The following is a 25486-nucleotide window of genomic DNA, read 5'->3' as shown; positions in this document are numbered from 1 at the left end:
GCAAGAAGATAAACTTCTTTTAACTAGAGTGTCATGTTTTTAGAATGCCATTTTACGCATGAGACACTGCAAGAGACACGAGTGCAACAGTCAAACGTGTCCACGTTTACCTCGAATAGAATTATCTTTAACTAGAGGGTTAATAAAGAAAAAATTACTCGAATCATGTAGTTACATTTTCAAGCTGACTAGTTAAAAATTGTAAAGAATCGAGAATTGATCAAACGTTCTGAAAAAAGTTGTGATTTTACTTTTTGCCACACCCCCCAGACATTTATAATCAACCACACATTCTTCACAAGTTCACTTAGGAGCTCAATTAACAACCCATTTATCACTGCATTCACCTAAAATCTTTATGCTGATAAAAAAAATGGATGTTATGCATTAACTACCCACATGCTCTGTCTTCACTCCTGAGGCGACTGCTCCATTGAGTTTAAAGCCCCCAAGAAAACTGCTACAGCAATGATTACATGTTATGAGACACAGCATGTCGCATGTGACTGTAAGAAATGGGAGGAGAAGAAACACAGGTGTGAACCCAGATACATCAGATCATTATTGTTCTGTGTGATCACATACACACAAGGTCTCACTCAGATGCAGGGATGAATTATTTGCAGTGATGTTTTGAGGCTGAGAGAGAGAGAGAGAGAGAGAGAAGTCATTTAATAGACCAAGACAGAAAATGAAAAATGTGACTGTATTAATTTACAGTGAATCACAGGCTGAGATCATGTCAGATTTATTCATGGAATTACAAAAGACACATTTCCCAAAGAGGAGAGGAGACACTGTTCACAAATTCTTTTACTCAACTGTAATTTTCAACAAAATCCTGCATGACACCAATTTTCCATGTTTATACTGTGATATAAAAAACATTAAGTGGGTGGAAATGTGTGCCATGCAACAGTAGAAATGTGTCAACTGTTCTAAAGAAATTATCGTATTTAAGTAAAATATTGAATGCAACATTTGAGTTGTCTTTAGAGGCTGCATGCATAAAACATGCACACGGTCTCAAAGGCACATCTGCAACATCTGGAACAGAGTCTGTTGGTATATATAATATTCATAATGTGTTTCTCAGGGCCGATACCGACACCGATTATTCCAGCTCAAGTACACTGACAACCAGTATTTTGAACCGATATACATGTATGGTGTATGTCAAAATTAAGAATGCTTTAATAATAACAATGGCTCTGACAAAAACTCTTTAAACATTTTTAAATTATTTTAGTGGTTTTAAGAAATGACCGATACCGGCAATCATAAAAATGCTTAATATCAGCACAGATAATCGGCCAGGTCATTTAGGGGGTCGACTGATATGTTTTTCAGGGCCAATAATGATTATTCTAGCTCAAGTAGACTGATAACCAATATTTTGAACCGATATACATGTTTAGTGTAATAATGAAAATTAATGTCACAATTAAGAATAACAAGGGCTCTAACAACTTTCTTTAAATGCTTTTAAATTATTTTATCAGCAAATCGGTTTTAAGAAATGACCAATATCGATAACCATAAAAATGCTTAATATCGGCGCCGATAATTGTCCAGGTCACTTTCGGGGTTGACTGATATATTTTTTAGGGCCCATGTCAATACGGATTATTCTAGCTCAAATAGACCGATAACCGATATTTTGAACCGATATATATGTCTGATGTAATAATGAAAATTAATGTCAAAACTACCAATAACGAGGGCTCTGACAAAAACTCTTTAAATGCTTTTAAATTATTTTATCGGCAAATCGGTTTTGAAAATGGCCGATACCAATAACAATAAAAATGCTTAATATCAGCCGATAATCGGTTGACCCCTACTACCATTCAAAAGTTTGTGGTCAGTATGATTTTTTAAAATGTTTTTGAAAGAATTATGCTTACCAAAGCTGAATTTATTTAAACAAAAATACAGTAAAAACAGTAATAACATTAACTATTATTAACATTTAGGATATCTGTCTATAGTGTCACATGATCCTTCAAAAATCATTCTTATATGTAGATTTTGGGCACAAGAAACATTTTTTCTTATTATCAATGTTGAAAACAGTTGTGCTGCTTAATATTTTTGTATTTTGAAACATTCAGGATTCTCTGATGAATAGAGTTCAAAAGAACTTGAATTTTAAAATTTGAAATGTAAATCTTATGTAACAAAGTCTTTTCACTGTTGATCAATTTTATGTATCCTTGCTGAATAAAAGTATTATTTTTAAAAAAATCTTAACTTAATACCGTAGTGTATGTTATGAATAATCTAAACATACAGAGAAAATACTCTAAATAAAGTACCTTTGAACTGTATTACTTAACTGGATTATCAAAAAAAAAATTGTAATATTGGCCTATACCATAACTGTGAAATAAATGACTCATATCATGATATAACATTTCAGTCATGCCACCCACCCCTATTATGAAGAGTTGAAAAATGTAAGTAACTCACAGAGGTATGACCTTATCTGACTTTACACAAACACACAAACCAAAACATCATCCAGTTCTGAAATTCAGACACATCAGAGCCAATCCCAATCCTCTAAAACTTGTGTTTAAATACAGAAAGCCAGTGCAATAGTGCTTCTAAAGATAAAATTGCTGAAGAGAGAAATCAGATTGGTAGAGCCGATCCAAAAGGACATCCTGTAGATAAACAGTCCTGCACGCTGACTGATCTCTCCCGTGTGCGCTCGCTTCATTCAGCCAATCAAATCAAACCTGCAGCTTATGACCTACAAGGGTTGCCATGGTAACGCCTGCCTTCTGGAATACATGTCATGCATGTTAAGTGCTTTACAGTAAAAGCAACACACGCATGCGTGGAGCACGTTCACATCCCTGGCAACTACTACTGAACCTCTCACTCGCACACGTGCACGTGTACACGTACGCACACGCACACACTGGAGCTATTAATCCACCAGCCACAAACGACACATGTAAGAGACAGTAGGCGTGCTTTCACAAATACTGACCGACACAGAAGGAATTACATTAAAATTACATGAGGAGGCTTTTTAATTAGATAACAGCCACTTACATTCAACTTAAATGTAATTCAATGCACCCAGAGGGAGAAGTTCATTCAAACGCTCAGGACAAACCGTTGACTCAAACTACAGTCTTTGAGGAGGTGGATCGCTCAAGGACGCTGGTTCCTCTAATGCTTTTCACAGCGAATCCATGAAATTTAAACATTATACAGCTGTACATCAAGGCTGCACTGCATGAGATGATAGAGTTGACTGGACTAACATGACCCAGATTCAAAAGACCACAACTTTAGGCTATATATATATATACATATATATACATGAGTCATATATACATATATAACAGAACACGATCTTTAGGTCTAACAAATTTGCGGTGTTCATGCATTAATGTCATTAATGGAAAATGGATATATAACTAGGACCCAGAGGTTGGGTTAACCGAAAATTCTCCATTGACGGAAATTTTTTTTTATCAGTGACGGAAAAATCTGAAGGCCGTCCGTCATTTTGACAGGTGATCTATTGTAAAATTGTAGCTGTAATTCCCACCCCTGTCCAGTTGGTGGAAAACCGGATACAGAACAAAAACAAAATTATTACGAATGTTTTCCTGTGTGTTTGATTACGCACAGGCGAGTACACCAAAGCTACAACGATCTACCACGTCACATTAAAGAGCGCCAAAACGGTATTTACCTTTGAATTTCCTAAGGAAATGGACAGAATTTGAAATCTGAGACTCATATCAAAAGTAAAACAAAGCCTAGCCTATTGCTTTTTATTGGAAGGAAGACGCACAATGTAATGTACTGTTCATTCATTAGCTGAAAACAGCATAGACCAAGAGATCAATTGTGATTTAAGAATCGATATTGGTTCATTAAAATTAGAATCTATAAAAACAGAGAAATCGATTTTTTTTTTTTTTTTACCCAGCCCTAGCGTACTTTGTTGTTTTTAAACACTGCACTGTCGTACTGCATGTTCATGATTAAAAAAACTAAAGCGTGAACAAAAATAAAAGCAGTTAAATGTGTTATTCTAATTAAAATATGAAAATTAAAATGACGGGTAATAATAGATTATGACGGAATTTTTATGACCCTGTCTGTCAAAATGACGGACAATGTTGAAGTCTAGCGCAACCTCTGCTAGGACCCGTTGATTTCAGGAATCACAGAATTATAAAAACGGAATTTACTGTATAATGCGGAATGTCAAGGCATTTGCCAAATTTTGGACAAATAAAAAAAAAGTAGATCAGTTTACTTAAATGAGGTCAAGATATGGACTAGTGTCTGTTCATTTTAAGCCGCAAAAATTCTGTTTAAATATAAATCCTGCATTTTTGCGTGTCGCTGTGTGAATGAATGGCGCAGATGCGTTTCGCTCATTACACATAACGAAGTGCGTGTAACACTTGTGGTGTTTTCAGCGTCTGAGATCTCACTAAATGAGAATGTGAACAAATAAACATTGATTTGAGAAAAACTACTGTTATATCATATACACACACAAAAGTCTTCACAGCAACCCGCCAAAATAAAAGTCCAGTTAAACTCGAAGAAACTGTGATAGAAATATATCACTTTTGTATCATGTTTTCATCTCATACTACTTCTACTAATAGTAAAATTATTATTTTACTTTTTTAAGGAATAATCACATGATTTTTCTTCCATGTTTTAACATAACACCTGATGTACAGCATTTTGTTTGCCAAAAACTAAAAGGGTTTAATTTTCATTGAATTCCAAGAAAATTTAACTCATAAACTGTAAAATAAAACGTATGTCATAGGGGCCTAAATAATGTCTTTTTTGGTCAACTTTTAATAAATTGCTGTTAGAGCTCTCACTAACGGTTATTTTGGTAATCGAGTAATCTGTTCTGACGATTAATCGAGTAATCGGATAATTAGAATAACAAAAATTTAGTAATAAAAATAGACCTAAATGAATAGCCTTGACTTAAAATACATATATAATAGCAATGAGGCAATATTAAATAATTCGAAATAAAGTATCAAAAGCAAGTAATCATATGGTTTTATTGAGAGGTAATATACATTACGCATTACAACAAATGCCTGCAGAGGGCGCCAACGGCCTGCCAATTGTTTTAATACTTTACTGTGCGATCTAATACGTGTTTAATATTGACTACATCAACAACATTTAATTCAAAAGTCCACTTAATCTTTAATATTTGGCCATTTCTTTATGATAGAAAATTTACAGCCACGCTAATTTCTTGAATATGTGGACATCAATACATGTAAACTAAGAGTGAGGGTTTAAACTTTTATTTGAAATCGCAATGAGCAGGATGTTTTCTCCTACGTGGCCTAATGGTTAGGGAGTCGGGCTTGTAACCGAAAGGTTGTGGGTTCGAGTCCCAGGTCCGGCAGGGTTTGAAGGTGGAGGGAGTGAATAACCAGTGCTCTCTCCACCTTCAATATCACGACTGAGGTGAGTCCCTTGAGCAAGGCACCGATCCCCCAACTGCTCCCTGGGTGCCGCAGTGATAGCAATATGGCTGCCCACTGCTCCAGGTGTGTGTTCACTGCTGTGTGTGTGCACTTGGATGGTTAAATGCAGAGCACATATTTCGAGTATGGGTCACCATACTTGGCCTCACGTCACGTCCTTTCCTTTCCTATGTTTGTGTAGGTTTATAAATGATTTACCTTACAAATCTGATGAAATAGCACACATTATGTTCCCAAATGAATGTTATAATAAACCCAAATGAACAAAAACATACAGAGAGTTTGAGACTCTCCACACATGTAAATGATAACAGTTCCTGTGGAGCAGCATTTACTGTGAACAGAGCCACTCTGAGATACACGTACGTAATCTACACGCATGTAAATAATTAAATTGTATATATTAAACCTGCATCGCACATATTTATTTAATTTAATCACATTAATTGAATAGCATTATGCTTTATGATAATTTTTAAATGGGTTTAATATGTGGAATGCGCCACTTCCGGCACTTTGCCGATTAATTGACACGGGCAAAATGGAAGATTTTATTTTTTTTAATCAAATACTTGAACAGAATCAAGGAATCGTTGCAGCCCTAACTAAACTGTATAAGTTTCATGATTTCAAGACATGTGTTTTGATTAGTAAACTTTAATACAACCATTTAAATGGAGTCTAGAAAAATAAAAACAGAAAAAAAAACAGAATACAAAAAAATAAAAATGGAAAAAACTGAGAAAACGGAATTTGGGACATAATGGTAACACTTTACAATAAGGTCTCATTTGTTAACATTAGTTAATGTATTAACTAACATGAATGAAAAATGAACAGTACATTTGTTACACTATTTATTACTCTTTGTTAATGTTAGTTAAAAATACAGTCATTCATTGTTTGTTCGTTAATTAATAGTGCATTAACTAATGTTAACAAACACAACTTGTGATTTTAATAATGTATTAGTAAATGCTGAAATTAACATTAACTAAGATTAACTAAAAAATGCTGTAGAAGTATTGTTCATTCTTAGCTCGTGTTAACTAATGTAGTTAACTAACGTTAACTAATGAACCCTATTGTAAAGGGTTACCAACAAAAAACATATTATAACATTTTAAAGCTGAATTACAATAAAAATCTAAAATCCATATATAAAGAACTGCACATTTTTATATTACACTGTTTGGAAAACCTGAAGACAGATCATATTTACCAATGTACTGCTCGATTCATTAAGCAGTTTTCTGTGCAGTATCAGACAGCTGGTAAATTATCAAGAAAGTGTACTTGTCAGATGTAGCCAGAATTAAAACATGAGCTCCTAAAGAAAACAGAACAGCCCCTAAAAACAGATTATTAGATTTGTAGGTTTAATCACTGTGCAATTTTATTTGTTTATGATATTTATTAATTTTCCCTCACAAGTATGTTTACTGAACAACTATGCTTCAACATAAAATCATGCATGCTCCTGGGTATTTTTTAGAAATAGTTTTTTTCTTTGCGATCTTTAATAAAAAAATACAGCTGGTTTACTCAGAGTTACATCACATCACAGAAGTAAAATGATTTCATGTTGACTTTAACAAACATCAATTTTTCACCAAAGAACAAACGAATATAGACACTTTGAAATGATCTACACATCACAGTCACTTTTAAAATGTGAAAGCATTAGCTGAACGACTCTACCTCTATTCGGTCAAGGGCAGAAACTCTATTAAGAGTAAATCAATGGAGGGTGATGGGAGACCGGTGAACAGGCTAAACTGATCACCTCTTAATGTGACACAGGGCAGAATAAGAGGGCGAAATGACATGCTGGGATACAGAAACAGACGTCTCTGAAGATAAATGAGGATTTCTTCAAAGCCCTGTGATTATATTAAGGCTGTGACATAAACTACAGATCAAAGACTTTCTTGTAATTTGTTAGTCCACCATTACCAGACAAAATAAAGAAATGAAATCAATTATGGGAATTAAAAAGAAACATGCTAAAAGAGATTTGAAACGAGCTAGTGGCACATAAATTACGCTCATTTTCTTGACTACTAAAATTGCCATCTGTTCTGCGGAGGGAGGAAACAAGATAATGGCAGTGTGTGATTTTGAGGTTATACATGTAAAAAAAAAATATTTTCATTCAAACTCATGATCCGATTGACTGGATAAGTGGACACTTTCTGGCGTAAAAGAGTAGGAGAATTACATTACATGACAAAACACATTACTGAAACCAGATCTGTAAGTCAGCAGCTTGAGTTTTCTGTTGATTTGTTCACCACAGTCTGTAATTCCATCTGCTCTCCTTGAATCTCACATATTTCAGGACCCTCAGTCTTGTCCATGGGAAAGAGCCTGGAGCGTACACAACATACGGAACGTGATGAAGTAAAAGACTTAGTCTGCACATAACCAGCTAAGTACAGTGTTAACAAAAGGGCTTTGTTGAGACAAGCCATCGTCACGAGCGTGGCTATGCTACAAAGAGGCCATTCACCTGCGGGAGAGGAATGTCAGGTGAGGGGATGACGGCTGAGCGCAGAGACATTTTAAGAATCACAATGTGAAGCAGAGAGAAAGAAACACCCGACCCGACAGGATGTGGGAATAAGCTGAAAATAGAAATCAGCAAGAGCTGAAATGTTGTTACTGGTGGCCGACCAGTAGGGTTTCTTTAAGCAAAAGTAAAAGTGTAAAACAGCCTGCCTGCACTTATTTTAGTACCATTCAGATACTACTATAGAATTTTAAGAATATTTTTAATTAGTTTTTATTTTTGTATTTTACTTTAATTTGAACTTTAAAGTTTTAGTCATTTTTTGCAGGTTTTTGTCATTGTTATGATTTTTTTTATTTGAAATACGTCTATATAATGTTAATTTCTATTTCAGTTTTGGTTATTTTAGTACATAAAGTTAAACTAAACGAAAATGAAACATGTTGCTTTGGCAATTAAATAAAATTGAACTAAAATGTTTTTTCCCAATAAGTTTAAGTAACTTTTTTTTTGCTTTTAGTTTCAGTTAACTATAAAAATTAGGGCCCTATGATTTCCACGATGCAGAAAATGCAGACGGAATTTCGGAATCCTGACATAGAAATGCATTTTACAGTATAATGCAGAACGTTACCGGAATTTGTCACATTTTGGATGAATAAATCAAAAGTCAGTACACTTCAATCAAAACACGATCTGGACCAGTGTCTGTGAATATTAAGCTGCAAAAATACTTTTGCATGTCTCTGTGAATGGCGCAGACACGCAGTTTCGTTTACTACACACATACTGAAGCGTGCGTGACTCTCACAGTGTTTTCAGCCTCTGTCACCTCAAAATTTGAGTACATGAACACATAAACAATGTCTAGAACTGCTCTGAGAGTCCCTTCATGAGCAATGAGAGCATGAGAAAAAGTATAGTCATGTCTTCACAGCAACCCATCAAAAAGTTTGGTGTAACTTGAAGAAACTGTGACAGAAATATAATAGTACTTCTACTAATAAAATTATTATTACAACATTATTTATAAGGGAATTTTTGATAGAAAAATTATTTACCAGGATTTATTTATCAGAAAAATGTAAATAAACAACACAGTTTTTCTGAGAAAAAGATTTTTTTTAAAGCCATTAAAAAGGAATTCAGAAATTTAATGGTAAACACAGAATTTGGTAAAAAATAAATAAATAAACAAATAAAATAAAACTGAATTTGAGGAAGGGAAAAAAAAAAAAAAAAAAAACTAAAATGTTTGTCATGGGGCCTTAAAAAATTTTTTGTTAAACTTTAAATAAATTGCTGTTAAATTGTGCAAGTTTCATGATTTTAATTAATTAGACATGCTTTTTTATTAATATTTTTAATTTAACCATTAACACTTAAAAAAATTATTATTTTTTTAATATTCAAAGGAAAAAAATGGAAACCAGAAAAATTAAAATGGAAAAAACAGAATTTGGGGGGAAAAAAAGGAATTTGGGGAAAAACTAAAATGGATTTCCTATGCTCTAATCTATCATTAAATATTACTTTACATAACCAATCAAGACATACTGTCTACATACAATGGCCCCAAAAATGGCCACAATTAACAATATATTAATGTAAATTTTCATAGATGTACATTTTATGTCATTTTTCATTTAATAGCTTTCTAGCAAAGAAATAACAAACTTTTCAGATCAAAAGGTCAAATTTATAAATATATATATTTATAAAACATAATATTTATACATGTTAAATGTCCTGGCTTAACACAAAGTTTCATGTTCTGGAGTGTTACGTTACGTATTATGTTAATAATTAAATAAATGTATGTATGTATATATGGGTTGTTGACGTGACATGGCATTGCCACTGTCCCACAAGATAAAAATGAATACAATTAATACTCTCGTTATTTAAAATGCAGTAAATCGTTGAACGTTTCTTTGTCCTAAATGGACCTGTTGTTATAAAAGCAGTGTTATTCGATTTTTTTTCATTTTTGAGACAAATCTCAAAATTATCCTATGGTGTGAATGTCTCAAACATGGTTCAATAAATTACAACTTTTATAAATTAAAAGGAAAAGCATAAAAATGTTAATAAATACCTCCGGCATAATTGTACCAGTGTTTGTTTTAGTAAATGGCAATCATTTTTTCATCCATACATTTCTGAATGTGTAGAAACTTGATGCATTTTGTCTCGGAAAACCGTGTGTTCTGGTGTGACACCATATCCTGATTTAATTCAGATATACTACTCATTCGGCATGCTAATTTATACACACTATATGGTGGAGAAGAAGGAGTATTTGAGTTTCCACTGGTTCAGAAAAGCTCTAAGAAAATATCCAGCATTGTTCGTTTGCAGAAGCCTCTAGGTTTCACGTCTAATGCAATGACATTCATACATTTTTAAGTGTTTAACTGAACTATAAAAGCACTCTGTAGCAGCCCCTCTGTGAAACAGCTAAACCTCACAGACACAACACATTGTTTAAAGCATAAGGCTTTAACTGCACACTAATGAGATGAGGTGCTCCAAACAGCAGATGACTGACCCAGGGGACGTGAGAAGCCCTTAATCTTCAGGGATCTTTCTCCACTGATGGGAAGTCTACAGGATTAACCCTAAACGCTGGGCTCGCTATAATCTGCCCTCATCACTGCTAAACAATACTACAGCCCTGCAAGGGGAAAAGCTCACAGGCAGTAAAACCTCTCAGTGCGTCCAATAAATTCTCCTAAATCACATACTGACCTCAGACACAAAAGATACTGGAATTCTGATGCACCAAAAATTCAGCAACCAAAGATATTTGGCTAAACAGCTTTTATTTCCTTCCCCAAGCAAAGCCACTGACCGAAACAGACGTTTAATTTGTTCTTCTCTGTGTATTTTGCCTGTGTCAGCATCTTTTTTACAAAAAATGGATGAGCTACAACAGATAAACATCCCAGCAGAGCGGACACACTCCACTATAACCTAAAATTATGCTAGAGTAGCAGTATGTAAAATTTGTTTGGTCAAAATATCAGACTGGTTTAAAGGTGCAGAAATGCTGTTGGTAGTGGATCAGACCAAGCACCAAAACACACTTCTAAATCTTTTCAACGCTTTAAAAAATTAATTCAACAAAAAAAAAAAAAAAAATCCAAAAAATCCTACAGTAAAAACCTGTTAAATGGTTAACGGCAGATTCCCCTACTATACACAGTGAAAACAGGTATTGGACATTGCATGTCATTTTACGGTAGTATACCGTTTTCGATAGTGAAAAATAGTGTAATATGTACGTGTTTCTTTGTTGAAATAACTGTTTCTTAGTTTTTTCTTATCAGTATTGTACATAAAGGTTGTATGTTATATCTAATGTTGTTAAATTAATGTTTATTGCATTATTTCAGTTTTAATGTGTGTTATAATGGTGTTTATACTGTGCACCTTCTATTATGTTAATATTTAAAAGCTGCTTGTGATGGGCTTTGGTTTGTAATGTGAGTTTCTCATTACCACGTGCTTTTCGTGGTTATCAGTGTATTACAAGAAATCAGATTTCAGTACTTCAAAAGGTTGGTGCATTAACATTATATCAGCTAATGAAATTACGGTATTTAAATGTAAATTTGAGTTAAAACCGTAAAACTTAAAACATTACTACCATATTTTTACGGTAACATTCCACCAACCACAGCTGCTGTTTTTTACCATAAAGATCTGAGGTAAATTATCTGTTATTGCTTCAGTATGGCTATTAATGTCACACAATATGATATTCAAACTCACATTAGACAGTTTTAACACTGAATTAAGCACATAATTAGCACCTGAGATTTTAATTGCCATAATTTGGTTATTGTTGTTCCAGCTGTGACGTCATAGAAATAGAAACCGTTTCTAAAATAGACATTCTGTGTCATTGTCGTGGCTAGTTGGAACAAAAACTTAGATTAACATGGAAAAGATACCTTTTATGGTGTGTTGCTGTGTTGTGCATGTGTAGTTAGAACACAGTCTAAGTGATTTCAAATCGTTTACTGCACCTTTGATATATTTACCTGAGAACAAGATAGTGAGTTTAGTTACCCAGATATTCAAAAGTAATTACTCAAACTTTATTTTCAGCAAAAACGTTCATTTCAGTTTTGGTAAGATGTCATTTTGGTTTATCACTATTTTGGAACCATTTGTAGATGCACCAACTTCTGGCTGATACTGATTATTTAGCCGTTAATAGTAATATTACATTTCCATCACACTTTATTTTAAGGTCCAGTTCTCACTATAAACTCCTAATTACTGCGTATTAATAGTTGTTAAGTTTACAAAAGCTCTATGACTTGAAAATGTGGACAGAATCACAGAATCCATATAAAAATGGAATTTACCGTATAACACAGAATGTCATAGAATTTGCCAAATTTTGGATGAATAAATAAGGTAGGTCAGTTTACATCAAAATGCGACATGGATTAATGTCTGTGAATATTAAACCGCAAAAATGCTATTTAAATGTGAATTCTGCATGTTCCGCATGCCTCTGTATGAATTAATTATTTTCACACACGTGTGACGCTTGCGTTTTTTTCAGCCTCAAAATACAAGTACATGAACACATAAACACAATCTCTAGAAGTGCTCTGAGAGTAACTCATGAGCCTTTTACTGTTTCTTCTGTGCCAATTTCCATCGTATTATTCAATAAGACACATGCACTTCAATTCCGCTTAACGTTTCTTGCGATTGCATTTCAATGTGATCTTAAACAATTTAAGTGCTGGAATTGAAAGAACATGTGAACAGCGCTTCCCGGCCTGTGTCTGTTCTCAAACCGATCCGTGCATTTCCACTATAGAAAAGGCTCTTTCACTCTTGCGATCATTATGCACCCGCTTTTTGTCTTAAGTGAACATCAACAGATATATTTATTTATTCAGTATTTTAGATCTCTGTGCATTCGATGTTAAAGAAACAGCAGCCTAATAAATGTTGCCTGTCAACAAAAGAAAATCATTAATATCTGAACATCTTTCGTAACTTTAATGGGGATTAATTTATATTTTATTTATGAAAAGAAAACTAAGCAGTGTTTCTAAATTTATTTTAATTTCTCTACCTGAAATTTGGGTTAGTTGTATTTTTTATGCTACTCCTAAATGATTTATTTTTTTCCAATTTTATTACTGACTGTGTACCTTTCTTCAACAATTTAATGTTTGAAAGTTATATTAGTCTACTTGTTTTTGCTTTGGTAGTTTTTGTTAAAAACATAGGCACAAGTTCCTCTTATAGCCCGTGTTCTGCAGGCTGCTGGTTTTTGCTCAATTGAAGTCAAAGATCAAAATGCTTTTTGCTTTTTGCTTATTCAGCTGCAACAGAATGCTTTGTAAAATGACAGAATAAATATGTTTGACATCTAAATGTTTAACCTAATTTTTTGTTTTTTTATCTTATTGGAATATAAACTAGGAATCGATAAGAATCGGAATCAATTAGCAGATTCGGATTCAATAAAATTCAAATGATACCCAACCCTACATATCATATACAAACAGAAACTTAAAGGTTATCACAGCAGCCTGTAAAAATAAATAAAATAATACAAATAAAAGGTGGGTTTAACTTGAAGAAACTGTGACAGAAAAATACTTTTTTATGTAATGATAATAGAACTACTAAAAAAAATGTAAATATTATTTGTTAAGAAATATTTATCAAAAGAACATTTCTGAATAAAAAATAAATAAATAAAATAAAATGAATAATAAATTAATATTTTATAAAATCAACTAATTTTGATTTTAATGAAATCATTAAAATGGAATACAGAAAATAAATGGAAAACACAGTATTTGGTGTAGTTTTGATGTATTTTTTTGTAAAACTTTTATTTAATAAATTGCTTTTAAATTGTGTAAGTTTCATGATTTCAATTAATTAGACATGCTTTTTGCTTCATATTTTTTTAACTATTAAAACTGAGTCTAGAAAAATTAAAACGGGAAAAAACGGAATCCAGGAAAAATAGAACTGAAAAAAAAAAAGTAATTTGGAAAAAAAATGGAATTTGGGAAAAAAAATAACACGGATGTCATGAGGCCTTAGTTTAGGTGTTGGTTAGGATTAAGGATGTAGAATATGATCATGCAGAATATATTTACAGTACACATTCAGCAATGTTATTAAATTACAAAGAAAAAATTAAGAATTTTTAAAGAATGTTTTTGAGTGAACATCATCTGATGACAAAGGTGCAAAACGTGATTTCAGTCTAAAATATGTATAATTTATTTAAATACAGACAATGACAAATTTGGGGGGGGAAACAATTTACTACTTTTTTATACACTATGTTTTGTCTGTTGCTATAGCATTAGGTCACACTATATCTTTCAGTCCAAAATCTAGACTTATGACATCCTAACATAACTGCACAAAATACAAAAGTCCAGTGCATATGACAGAGAGATTGTGATATCTGTTTAACAATTAAAAAAAAAAAAAAAAAAAAAAAAAAAAAAAAAAAAAAAAAATCACGCTATTCATGTCCTGTGGTCTAGAAATCAAAATAACATCATATTGCCATGTCCATGCTAATATCCATGCCATAAATCCTGTCACGACTAACAAAATAAAGTACATTTAATGCACACCAAACCTGCTAAACAAAGGCAGACTGTTGACTCTACTGTAAAATCACTTTACTAGGTGTGGTGTGTGAATGCAGCTGCATGTCATTGTGCTGACTTCCTGCTTTTATCCTGGAGGGTTTGTTCAGCAGAGACACCAAACACATATTAACTGTGAAAAAGAGAAGGTCCTAAAGACTGAGAAAGACATTTCCCATTCTCAAACACACACACACACACACACACAAACCAGCAGCAGCTGGTGCTGAATGTGTGAGAAACTACAGTAATAACTGATGAGACAGATCCACTGGGAGCTGCTAGCAATGTCTCTCACAAGAAAACAATACTCTTGACCATTAAATCCTTCACAAGCAGCAACCTAAACAACAACAAAAGCACTTTCTTCCTCACAGCAGTGAGTCTGCACCAGTCACATGCAGTTGAATGGGACAGGCAAAGTGCTTTTGTGTTGGTGTCACTGCGGCAGCAGTCATGGCCGCCCCGCTGCAGGCGCTCACAAAATGGAGACTGCAGGAGAGGGAGGAGAGACACAGCATGGAGCCGTCTTACTCTCAGAGCTGCTGCACTTTAACAAGCTTCAATCACGTTCTTTTCACTGAACACAAAGCCCCTATTCATGTCTGTTTTGAGGGTATCGTCGACGAGGAAGATAATCACATATCCGTACTGTCAGACGGATCGGAGCAGTGTGCTGACAAACTGAAGATGAACTGTCAGGTGAAATAATTGGTAATCTCACAGATCTGGTACAGTCCCACAGCTGACGGGAAGAGCACAGTCACTGGCAATCAGCGGGTGCTTCTTCAGTTATGGATGCTTTTATGACCCAATGGTTAAACATTATTAGAACTAATACCCAGCTTTTTGCTTTTTGTTATATGATGGTGTTATTAAACTGTAGTGGAAACTTTTTATGTTTTTTAAAAAATTTTTATGCACATCAAGGCTGTTTATTTGATCAAAAACACAAAAAAATGTAATATTGTGAAACATTATGATGTAAAATAATGTCATTTTAATGTGTATTAAAAATCAAATTTGTTCCTGCGTTCAAAGCTGAATTTTCAGCATCATTACTCTGTCACACGATCTTTCAGAAATCATTTCTAATATGCCGATTTATTATCAGTGCTGGAAACAGTTGTGTTGGAATCTGTGATGCTTTTTTCAGGATTCTTTGATGAATAAAACGTTAAAAATAACAGAATAAAATGAAAATATTTTCTAACAATAAACACTACCATTCAAGTTTGAGGTCAGTAGATTTGTATTCTTTCTTTTTCTGAAAGAAATAAATACTTTTATTCAGCAAGGATGTGTTAAATTGATAAAAAGTGATAGTAAAGACTATATTTTGAATAAACGCTGTTCTTTTTATTCATCAAAGACTTCTGAAAAAAGTATCACAGGTTCCAAACAAATATTTGGCAGCACAACTGTTTCCAACATCGATAATTTTAATAATAAATCAGCATATTAGAATGATTTCTGAAGGATCATGTGACACTTAAGACTGGAGTAACGCCTGATGAAAATTCAGCTTTGCATCACAGGAATAAATTATATTTCAAAGTACATTAAAATAGAAGCTATTATTTTATATTGTAAAAACATTTCGCAATATTACAGTTTTTTTTTTTTTTTTGTATTTTTTTATCAAATAACTGCAGCCGTAATGAGCATTAACTTCTGTAAAAAACACTGAACATCTTACTGATCACAAACTTTTGAATGGCAGTGTATATTTATTTATTTACTTACTTTTTAAACTACTTTTTATGTATAAATGTCAATATTTTACTGTACTGTTCTGTACTCAAACTTTCAATCTACATTATGAAAATCCTATAAAGATATACACAAAATTCCATTATAAAAATGATGATGTTACTATAATAATCTAAATAAAGAGTAAAATAAAAATATATCTTTGTCTATTCATTTAGCAAAACTGATATCAATTTGTATACAAATTATGACTTCCATTAGCTTTTCCCCAACATTATCAATGATTTTTCCCCAGTAAAGTTAATAATATTAGTATACCTGTTTACCAAGAAGAGAAGATAAATAAAATTTCCAATGTAATTTCCATCACATTATGTTATTACACCTAATGTACTACTTGAGATGTAGTGGAAAGGACACTTTGGTAGAAGTGAAAATGTTTTTTTTTTTTCACCAGTGCAGAATTCTATGTATGTTCACTGTTGAAACAGTTTTTAGACAAAATAAATAAATAACTTAAGAGTGTGAAAGATGTGTTTTAAAAGAATTTATTTTCTAAAACTGTCTGTAGTTGAAGATCCATTCATAGATAATACAGGCTGTTTATGTTCATTTATTTCACTTTTTTTATAAACTGAAAACCCATAAATATTTCAACAGTAGCATGCTGTATTATTGTCCAACAATCTCACCAAGTTGCATTTTCATTTAACTATTGAAAATACTGTTTTTTTGCACCAATTCTGTGTAAAAATCTTTTGGCAGTCCAAAAACATGAATCAAAAATCGACGTTGACAAACTTCAATAAAAGGTTGGGTACAAAAAAAAATCTGAAATTGTCAGAATAGAGCCGCAGACATTTGTGTTTTACTATGTCTGGTAAAAACAGCTTGTATTGTAGCTCAATCAGCCAACGATTATTGAATCTGCCCCATGCTGATGAGATTGATTTAAAAAAAAAATCAAAGTAGACAGTACTTCATAGCAAAACAGCCTCTTTCGTTTATTATTATGATATTCATATCAACAGAATGAACCTTTCAACTTGTTCACTCTTTTCATTATTCACAGACTTTGGCCTCAGGTCTGAACAAGACTTTGATTAACTGCCAGCAAACAATCCGCTGCACCGTGCCAAGAGAATGAACACAAAAGCCATTCAAAATAAACTCTAATTTAGGTAAAGCAAATTTTGTGTTTATCATTTTGCACAATACAAAAGCCCATATGTACAGTAATCCTTCAGCAAAGATTGCACAATGCAATCCTGTGGAATCTCATGTACTCAAACTTATTTAGTTATAAACCTAATGATATTTTATTCAAAAGTACAGAGTGTATATCATTATTAATATCTGTTATATATAAGTCAGCTCAAGGTGATCAAAAATAGGAGCCAACACAATGGAAGTCCACTTATAAGAGCATGATTTATAAATGATTTATACACACAGACTAATGCCAGATTCACTCAGTTTATCTGTAGATAAAATACTCAGTCAAGTCAGAGCTGGGCTTTTAAAAGATGAATTCATTATTTTTTCTGTATGTCTGGTACTAAAGTAAACCCTGCTGACGTCAAAGATCATTCTAAACAGGCTTCTTTGCAATCATAAAAAAACAGCAAGCACACACATGCCTTCTCACTGACTTTTAGGAAGGAAGATGTCATTATGATTGTGTTGTGAGCAATAATGGTGAACAGATGGAGATGTGGACACAGCGGGTTTTGGCTGCTGAAGGACTTGGTGAGCCACAGTTAGACACCTCTAGATCAGACATTATAGCTCCGAGACCACTGAATGAATGTAGAAAAGTCAACATCTTTCAGTTTTGCATAGGATTTTATGCTTTCAATCCATTAGGAAAAGAAGATGCAAAGTAGGAACGGCATGGTTGACTTGCTCTAACGGTCTCTGTTCGGTCAGATATACATTTCACACACTGAACTGGAGTCAGTTTTCTTCAGATGTTTTTTTTAATGCCCACACTTTTAACCACAGGATGTGCTACGTCGGGTAACCCTGCACAAAAATGGTTACATCATTTGCACTTCAGAAAAAGTCTGCTAGCGGTTTTCCTGACCGCTGCTCGTCTATGTGGGACGCACTTCTGCAACATTACAGCTATATTACAATACCGACATTTAAGACTGAAGGGAAGTCAAACAGCTACAAGATTTTAAGAAGTCCAGCGAATACAGCATGAAAAACAAGCGAATTACAGTATGACAATATAACAAGAATAACCAAAATAAAGTCACAAGGAAAAAAACTGAAAAGTGTTTTAAGAGTTTTCTTTTTTTCGAAAAGTGTCCATAGTTGAAATATCCATTCAGAGATGAAAAAGACTATTTATGTTAACTTATTTCACTTTTTAAAAAACTAATAAACATTTCCATATTAGCATGCTATATTATTGTCAAATGAAGTTCAATTTATAAGTAACACTTTACAATAAATAAACACTTTACATTTGTTAACAATAGTTAACAATGAACTTATTACACAATTTATTCATCTTTGTTAATGTTAGTAAATAAAAATACAGTCATTCTTTGTTTGTTCATGTTAGTTCACAGTGTAACTTGTGATTTTAATAATGCATTAGTAAATGTTGAAATTAACATTAAGTATGAGTAATAAATGCTGTACAAGTATTGTTCATTCTTAGTTAATGTTAACTATTCTAGTTAACTAATGAACCTTAAAATGTTACCAATTTGTAATTACAGGTCTCAAATAAAAAAAAGAAAGACAGAAATTTCAGTTGTTCATAATTACAAGTTTGTTTTTATCATTTTGCATGAGTCAAAGGCCCATATGTACAGTAATCCTTCAGCAAAGATTGCACAATGTGAACACAATGCAATCTCAAGTACTTAAACCTTTTACATTTTACCATGGTTTTAGCTATAAACCTAATCATATTTCAGTCAAAAGTACAGAGTCATTATTAATATTAACAAAAACAAAGAAATTACAGTTGTTCATACTTACAAGATGTACTGTACAAATGTAAAAAAAAAAAATCTAAATGAACATTACTAGAACATTTTTACACTAGTTTTAATTGCTTTCATAACTTGCTTAATTTCCATTATTTCTCTGTGTATTTTTAAAACTATTTTTGGTGGGTTTTAAGATTTTATTCATTTTCCATAATTTGTCATTAATTTTAAAGATTTTAATAAGTCTAGTTAAGCTAAGTATTATAGCATTTATAAATATTTTCATCAGCTTTTATTTTTATATTTTCAGTTCTCAATTCAGTTTTAGTAATTTTGTTGTGTGCTTTTCTCATTGTTTCTATTTTTGTTTTTTTAATACTTGGTTGCCAAGACAGCATTTCTAATTCCTCTAAAATGTTCATCCAATATTTATATTTTATTTTAGTTTTATTTCAGTATGAGTAATAAATGCTGTACAAGTATTGTTCATTCTTAGTTAATGTTAACTATTCTAGTTAACTAATGAACCTTATTGTAAAATGTTACCAATTTGTAACCAATTACAGGTCTCAAATAAAAAAAAAAAAACAGAAATTTCAGTTGTTCATAATTACAAGATGTTTTTATCATTTTGCATGAGTCAAAGGCCCATATGTACAGTAATCCTTCAGCAAAGATTGCACAATGTGAACACAATGCAATCTCAAGTACTTAAACCTTTTACATTTTTCCTTGATTTTAGCTATAAACCTAATCATATTTCATTCAAAAGTACAGAATCATTATTAATATTAACAAAAACAAAGAAATTACAGTTGTTCATACTTACAAGATGTTTTTAAATCAATGTACTGTACAAATTTAAAAAAAAATCTAAACAGACATTGCTAGAACATTTTTACACTAGTTTTAATTGCTTTCATAACTTGCTTAATTTCCATTATTCCTCTGTGTATTTTTAAAACTGTTTTTGGTGGGTTTTAAGATTGTATTAATTTCCCATCATCTGTCATTAATTTTAAAGATTTTAATAAGTCTAGTTAAGCTAAGTATTATAGCATTTATAAATATTTTCATCAGCGTTTATTTTTATATTTTCAGTTCAGTATAAGTTTTAGTAATTTTGTTGTGTGCTTTTCTCATTGTTTCTATTTTTGGTTTTTTAATACTTTGCCAAGACAGCATTTCTAATTCCTCTAAAATGTTCATCCAATATTTATATTTTATTTTAGTTTTATTTCAATATGAGTAATAAATGCTGTACAAGTATTGTTCATTCTTAGTTAATGTTAACTATTCTAGTTAACTAATGAACCTTATTGTAAAATGTTACCAATTTGTAACCAATTACAGGTCTCAAATAAAAAAAGAAAGACAGAAATTTCAGTTGTTCATAATTACAAGATGTTTTTATCATTTTGCATGAGTCAAAGGCCCATATGTACAGTAATCCTTCAGCAAAGATTGCACAATGTGAACACAATGCAATCTCAAGTACTTTTACATTTTTCCATGATTTTAGCTATAAACCTAATCATATTTCATTCAAAGGTACAGAGTCATTATTAATATTAACAAAAACAAAGAAATTACAGTTGTTCATACTTACAAGATGTTTTTAAATCAATGTACTGTACAAATTAAAAAAAAAAATCTAAACAGACATTGCTAGAACATTTTTACACTAGTTTTAATTGCTTTCATAACTTGCTTAATTTCCATTATTCCTCTGTGTATTTTTAAAACTGTTTTTGGTGGGTTTTAAGATTGTATTAATTTCCCATCATCTGTCATTAATTTTAAAGATTTTAATAAGTCTAGTTAAGCTAAGTATTATAGCATTTCTAAATATTTTCATTAGCGTTTATTTTTAGATTTTCAGTTCAGTATAAGTTTTAGTAATTTTGTTGTGTGCTTTTCTCATTGTTTCTATTTTTGGTTTTTTAATACTTTGCCAAGACAGCATTTCTAATTCCTCTAAAATGTTCATCCAATATTTATATCTTATTTTAGCTTTATTTCAATTAACGAAAATAATTAATAGTTTCAGTTAGCAATAAAAACAATGCTTTACCTTACAAAAAGTTTCACTTAAAAAAAAAAAAAGTTATGTAAAAATTGTTATGTAAAACAAACCAGATGACTCAAGCATGTTAAACAGGAGATCTGGGAGTTTCCTCAGAATAACTCTAAATATTACACTTCAGCCACAACTCATACCGAAGAGCCTTTAAAACAATTTAGAATTTAGTTGCCTTAGTATTTTAACCCAAACTGATTTGCTGAACAACCTGTCTGAGTCAAACAAAGAAATAACGGTAATAACACAAGTGAAGTGTGGGTTGACTGTGAAGTTTCACTACTAGTGTGATCCTCCTTCAGTCTGAGAAAGTACAGATGAAAACAAAGGTGAAAACTCAACCCCTCCCCCCTCAAACACACACACATACACACACACACACACACACACACATTTACCCACAGTCTCTCACATATTCCTCTATTATAGCAACAGTATTACACCTGTCTGGCTCCTTCTTCTCTCCTCACCATCTCTTACACTGGGATTAATCATGTTATCATGACTAAAGCGCGCCTGATTACATTTTAAGCCTGTTGTTGATATGTCTAAAATATTTTTTGGCTCTGACAGATTAAATAACGGGACTTTATGTCATAAGGAGAAAAAAACTTGAGAAACAAACCAGCATCTCCTCAAGCCCGCAGCAATCAGTGTTTGCCATAAACTGATCATTATATAATGAGTGCAGCTCAATATCTGCGACAAACCCGAAGCAGGTTTGCAGACACATATAAGCTCCATTACACTTGTACGTTAAGAAAACGAGCCTTTTCTTTATGACCGAGCCGTATGTGCTCACAGAGCCGCAGACGAGCCGCTAAAGCTCGGCTGCGGGTGTGTGGATCTGGCCTGAGGAGATGCAGTCAGTGTGAGAGCAAAGGAGAAGCCGCCCATCCCCCACCAGCCCCGCTGTCCTCCATCTTTAATCTCCAGACCCGCTACCTTTCGCACACCGCTAACACCACAAAAACGCATACAACTCACCTGGGATGCTCATGGTCGCAAAGGTCGGCGTTCCCGCTATTCGGAATTCGATAAAAGTTTTGCTAGATATGGATTTATTAATTGAAAATTGGACCGGGAGAAGGAACCGCGCCTTTCAGAAGAGCAGCAATCCTAAACCGCCATCTGGTGGCATTTTCCACAATCGAATGGCGCGTGTTGACATCGGAGCCCGAGCGCCCTCTGGCGGACACAGCCGAGAATAGCCGAAGCACAGCGGGCGGCAGGGGGAGGAGGAGAGACCCTCATAAACCGGGACAAGCATGTCTGCGGTTTAGGCGCTAAAATAACGCTAATTTGGTGTTGATGTGTTTCTTCTTTATAAAGACAAAATATAGGGGTTTAAACCAAAGACTGATTAAACATAATTGCTCAACGTTATACGATTTATTGATATATTTCAGTGTGATTGATGTTTTAGGAGCTCTGTAAACACCTGTAAACACAATGCTTTCTTCTATAAATATATAGATTTAAAATAACACTACTGTCTATTATAAAAGCTAATTTATATTCCTTCACTAAGAATAAATTTGTTTCTGTAGCATAGCGTATTGAATGCTCTATTGATTTTATCGTGTTTTACTTCTTTTTTATTTCTCCATTACTTCAATTTACGTTAATTGAATCTAGCCGACTGGCTTTTCTTTGCCCTTGTGCGCACTTCTTTTCATGTGAAAATATATTAAAGCTCTCAGTCTTTAGTAATTGACTAATCTGTAGTGACCTTTGTGTAATTGCACCAAGGGATTGGAGTGTAATGTATGTGGGTGGTCTTCACACTGAGAGGGCCTAGAGCTGATGTCTGGTCCACGCTGGCCTCTCGTTTTGTTGTAGGGCTGATGAGTCATTCAAAACTAAGGGAAAGGTCTGAATCACAATGAAAACAACCCATCAGACCACCACAAATGCTGTGCCAAACATATAAAAACAAAAATGAAATGTAATTTGCTTCATCTGGTCTTTCTGTGCTATTTGCCTACACAAAACGAAAACATCAAATACAGCATATAAAACATGTGAAACTATGGAAACGATACCTAGTGCTGAAACCTTTTGTTGCATTTTTTAGTGTATGTTCATATATTGGTTGATAATGCAAGAAGCACAATATAAGTTCTACATTTTAAACATATTTATTGTGGTTTGTCAAAATATTTTTCAGATAGTTTGTACTTGTCATAATATATTAGTATCAAAACAGTGGAGCAATTGTATCTAAAGACATTGTATCTAGCTCAAACGTGGGTACAGTGGATAGATAAATAGATGGACGGATAGATGGGCGAATGGATGGATGAATGATGGATGGGTGGATGATAGATAGATGACAGACAGATGGACAGACAGATAGATATATGATTGATGGAAGCATGGACGGACGGACGGACAGACAGACAGACAGATATATGATTGATGGATGAATGGATAGATGGATAGAGGGATGGACGGACGGGTGGATGGACAGACAGACAGATAGATAGATAGATAGATAGATAGATAGATAGATAGACAAACGGATGATAGACAGACAAGTAGACAGATATATGATTGATGGATGAATGGATAGATGGAATGACAGACAGATAGACAGATAGATAGATAGACAGATAGATAAATAGATGATAGATAGATAGATAGATAGATAGATAGATAGATAGATAGATAGACATACAGATAGATGACAGACGGACAGACAGATAGATATATGATTGATGGATGCATGGACAGATGGACAGACAGATAGATAGATAGATAGACATACAGATAGATGACAGACGGATGGACAGACAGATAAATATATGATTGATGGATGAATGGATAGATGGAATGACAGACAGATAGACAGATAGATAGATAGACAGATAGATAAATAGATGATAGATAGATAGATAGATAGATAGATAGACAGACAGACAGATAGATGACAGATAGATAGATAGATAGATAGATAGATAGATAGATAGATAGATAGATAGATAGATAACAGACAGACGGACAGACAGACAGATATATGATTGGTGGAAGCATGGACGGATGGGCGGACAGACAGACAGACAGATAGATAGATAGATAGATAGATAGATAGATAACAGACAGACGGACAGACAGATAGATATATGATTGATGGATGAACGGATAGACGGACGGACAGACGGATGGATGGACAAACAGACAGATAAACAGACAGATAGATAGATAGATAGATAGATAGATAGATAGATAGATAGATAGATAGATAGATGACAGACAGACGGACAGTCAGATCGATATATGATTGATGGAAGCATGGACGGACGGACGGACAGACAGATAGATATATGATTGATGGATGAATGGATAGACGGAAGGACAGACAGACGGACAGACAGACAGATAAACAGATAGATAGATAGATAGATAGATAGATAGATAGATAGATAGATAGATAGATGATTAATTGATTTTTGATAATAATATTTTACTTATGGCTACTTATCAATTACAGGCCAATATTATAATTATATATAATTTTGTCTGAATATACTGAAGATGTTCTATTTTTAATTTATTCATTTAATAATAATATAATAGTATAACAAACTAAAAACAATCTTTATAAATGCTACCAGTCATTTAGGTATCACAACATTACAATGTTCAGTATGAAAATGGATTTGAATTCTTGAAGACTTGCAAAAGATGGGATTTAGAATGTGTTACATTATTTATTTTTTTTTACTTTAGGTGAATGTTAGATGATGATGGAGGTATTCTAAATGTCATTCACATTTAAAAGTAGCAGGAATGGGCATATCTGAGACTAAATAATACAAAAAACCCCTCTAATAATGACTGATAACCAATCTGGTACTAATATATTGTGCATTCTGATAGATAGATAGCCTATATACCTCCTCCATGCACTGCCACATGTACAAAGAAGCAGAAAGTGAATGTCTGTGCATCGTGTATGTCAGTTCTAGCTGGTTTAATGATTTCGAGAGCTCTCCTGGGAAGGTACTAACATACTGCGTAAAGAGTGTACGGTTTCTGTCTCCTTCATGCCCCAT

At 33.1% G+C, this 25486-nt stretch overlaps 1 protein-coding gene across 1 annotated transcript in view; it reads right to left on the bottom strand.

The window, feature by feature from the left end:
- The window catches only part of stag1a (stromal antigen 1a), a 63123-nt gene extending 40338 nt beyond the window's left edge, over nucleotides 1-22785 (bottom strand). Inside the window, exon 1 of the mRNA XM_051130848.1 lies at nucleotides 22416-22785. The gene's annotated coding sequence lies outside the window, so the exon portion shown is untranslated. The remainder of the gene's footprint in view (nucleotides 1-22415) is intronic.
- Between the last annotated feature and the right edge of the window lie 2701 nt (nucleotides 22786-25486).

Source organism: Labeo rohita, chromosome 2 (assembly GCF_022985175.1).
Source record: "Labeo rohita strain BAU-BD-2019 chromosome 2, IGBB_LRoh.1.0, whole genome shotgun sequence".
NCBI classification, from domain to species: Eukaryota; Metazoa; Chordata; class Actinopteri; order Cypriniformes; family Cyprinidae; genus Labeo; species Labeo rohita.
The sequence above is the reverse complement of the archived record's forward strand: the minus strand, read 5'-3'. Positions and strand labels throughout refer to the sequence as shown.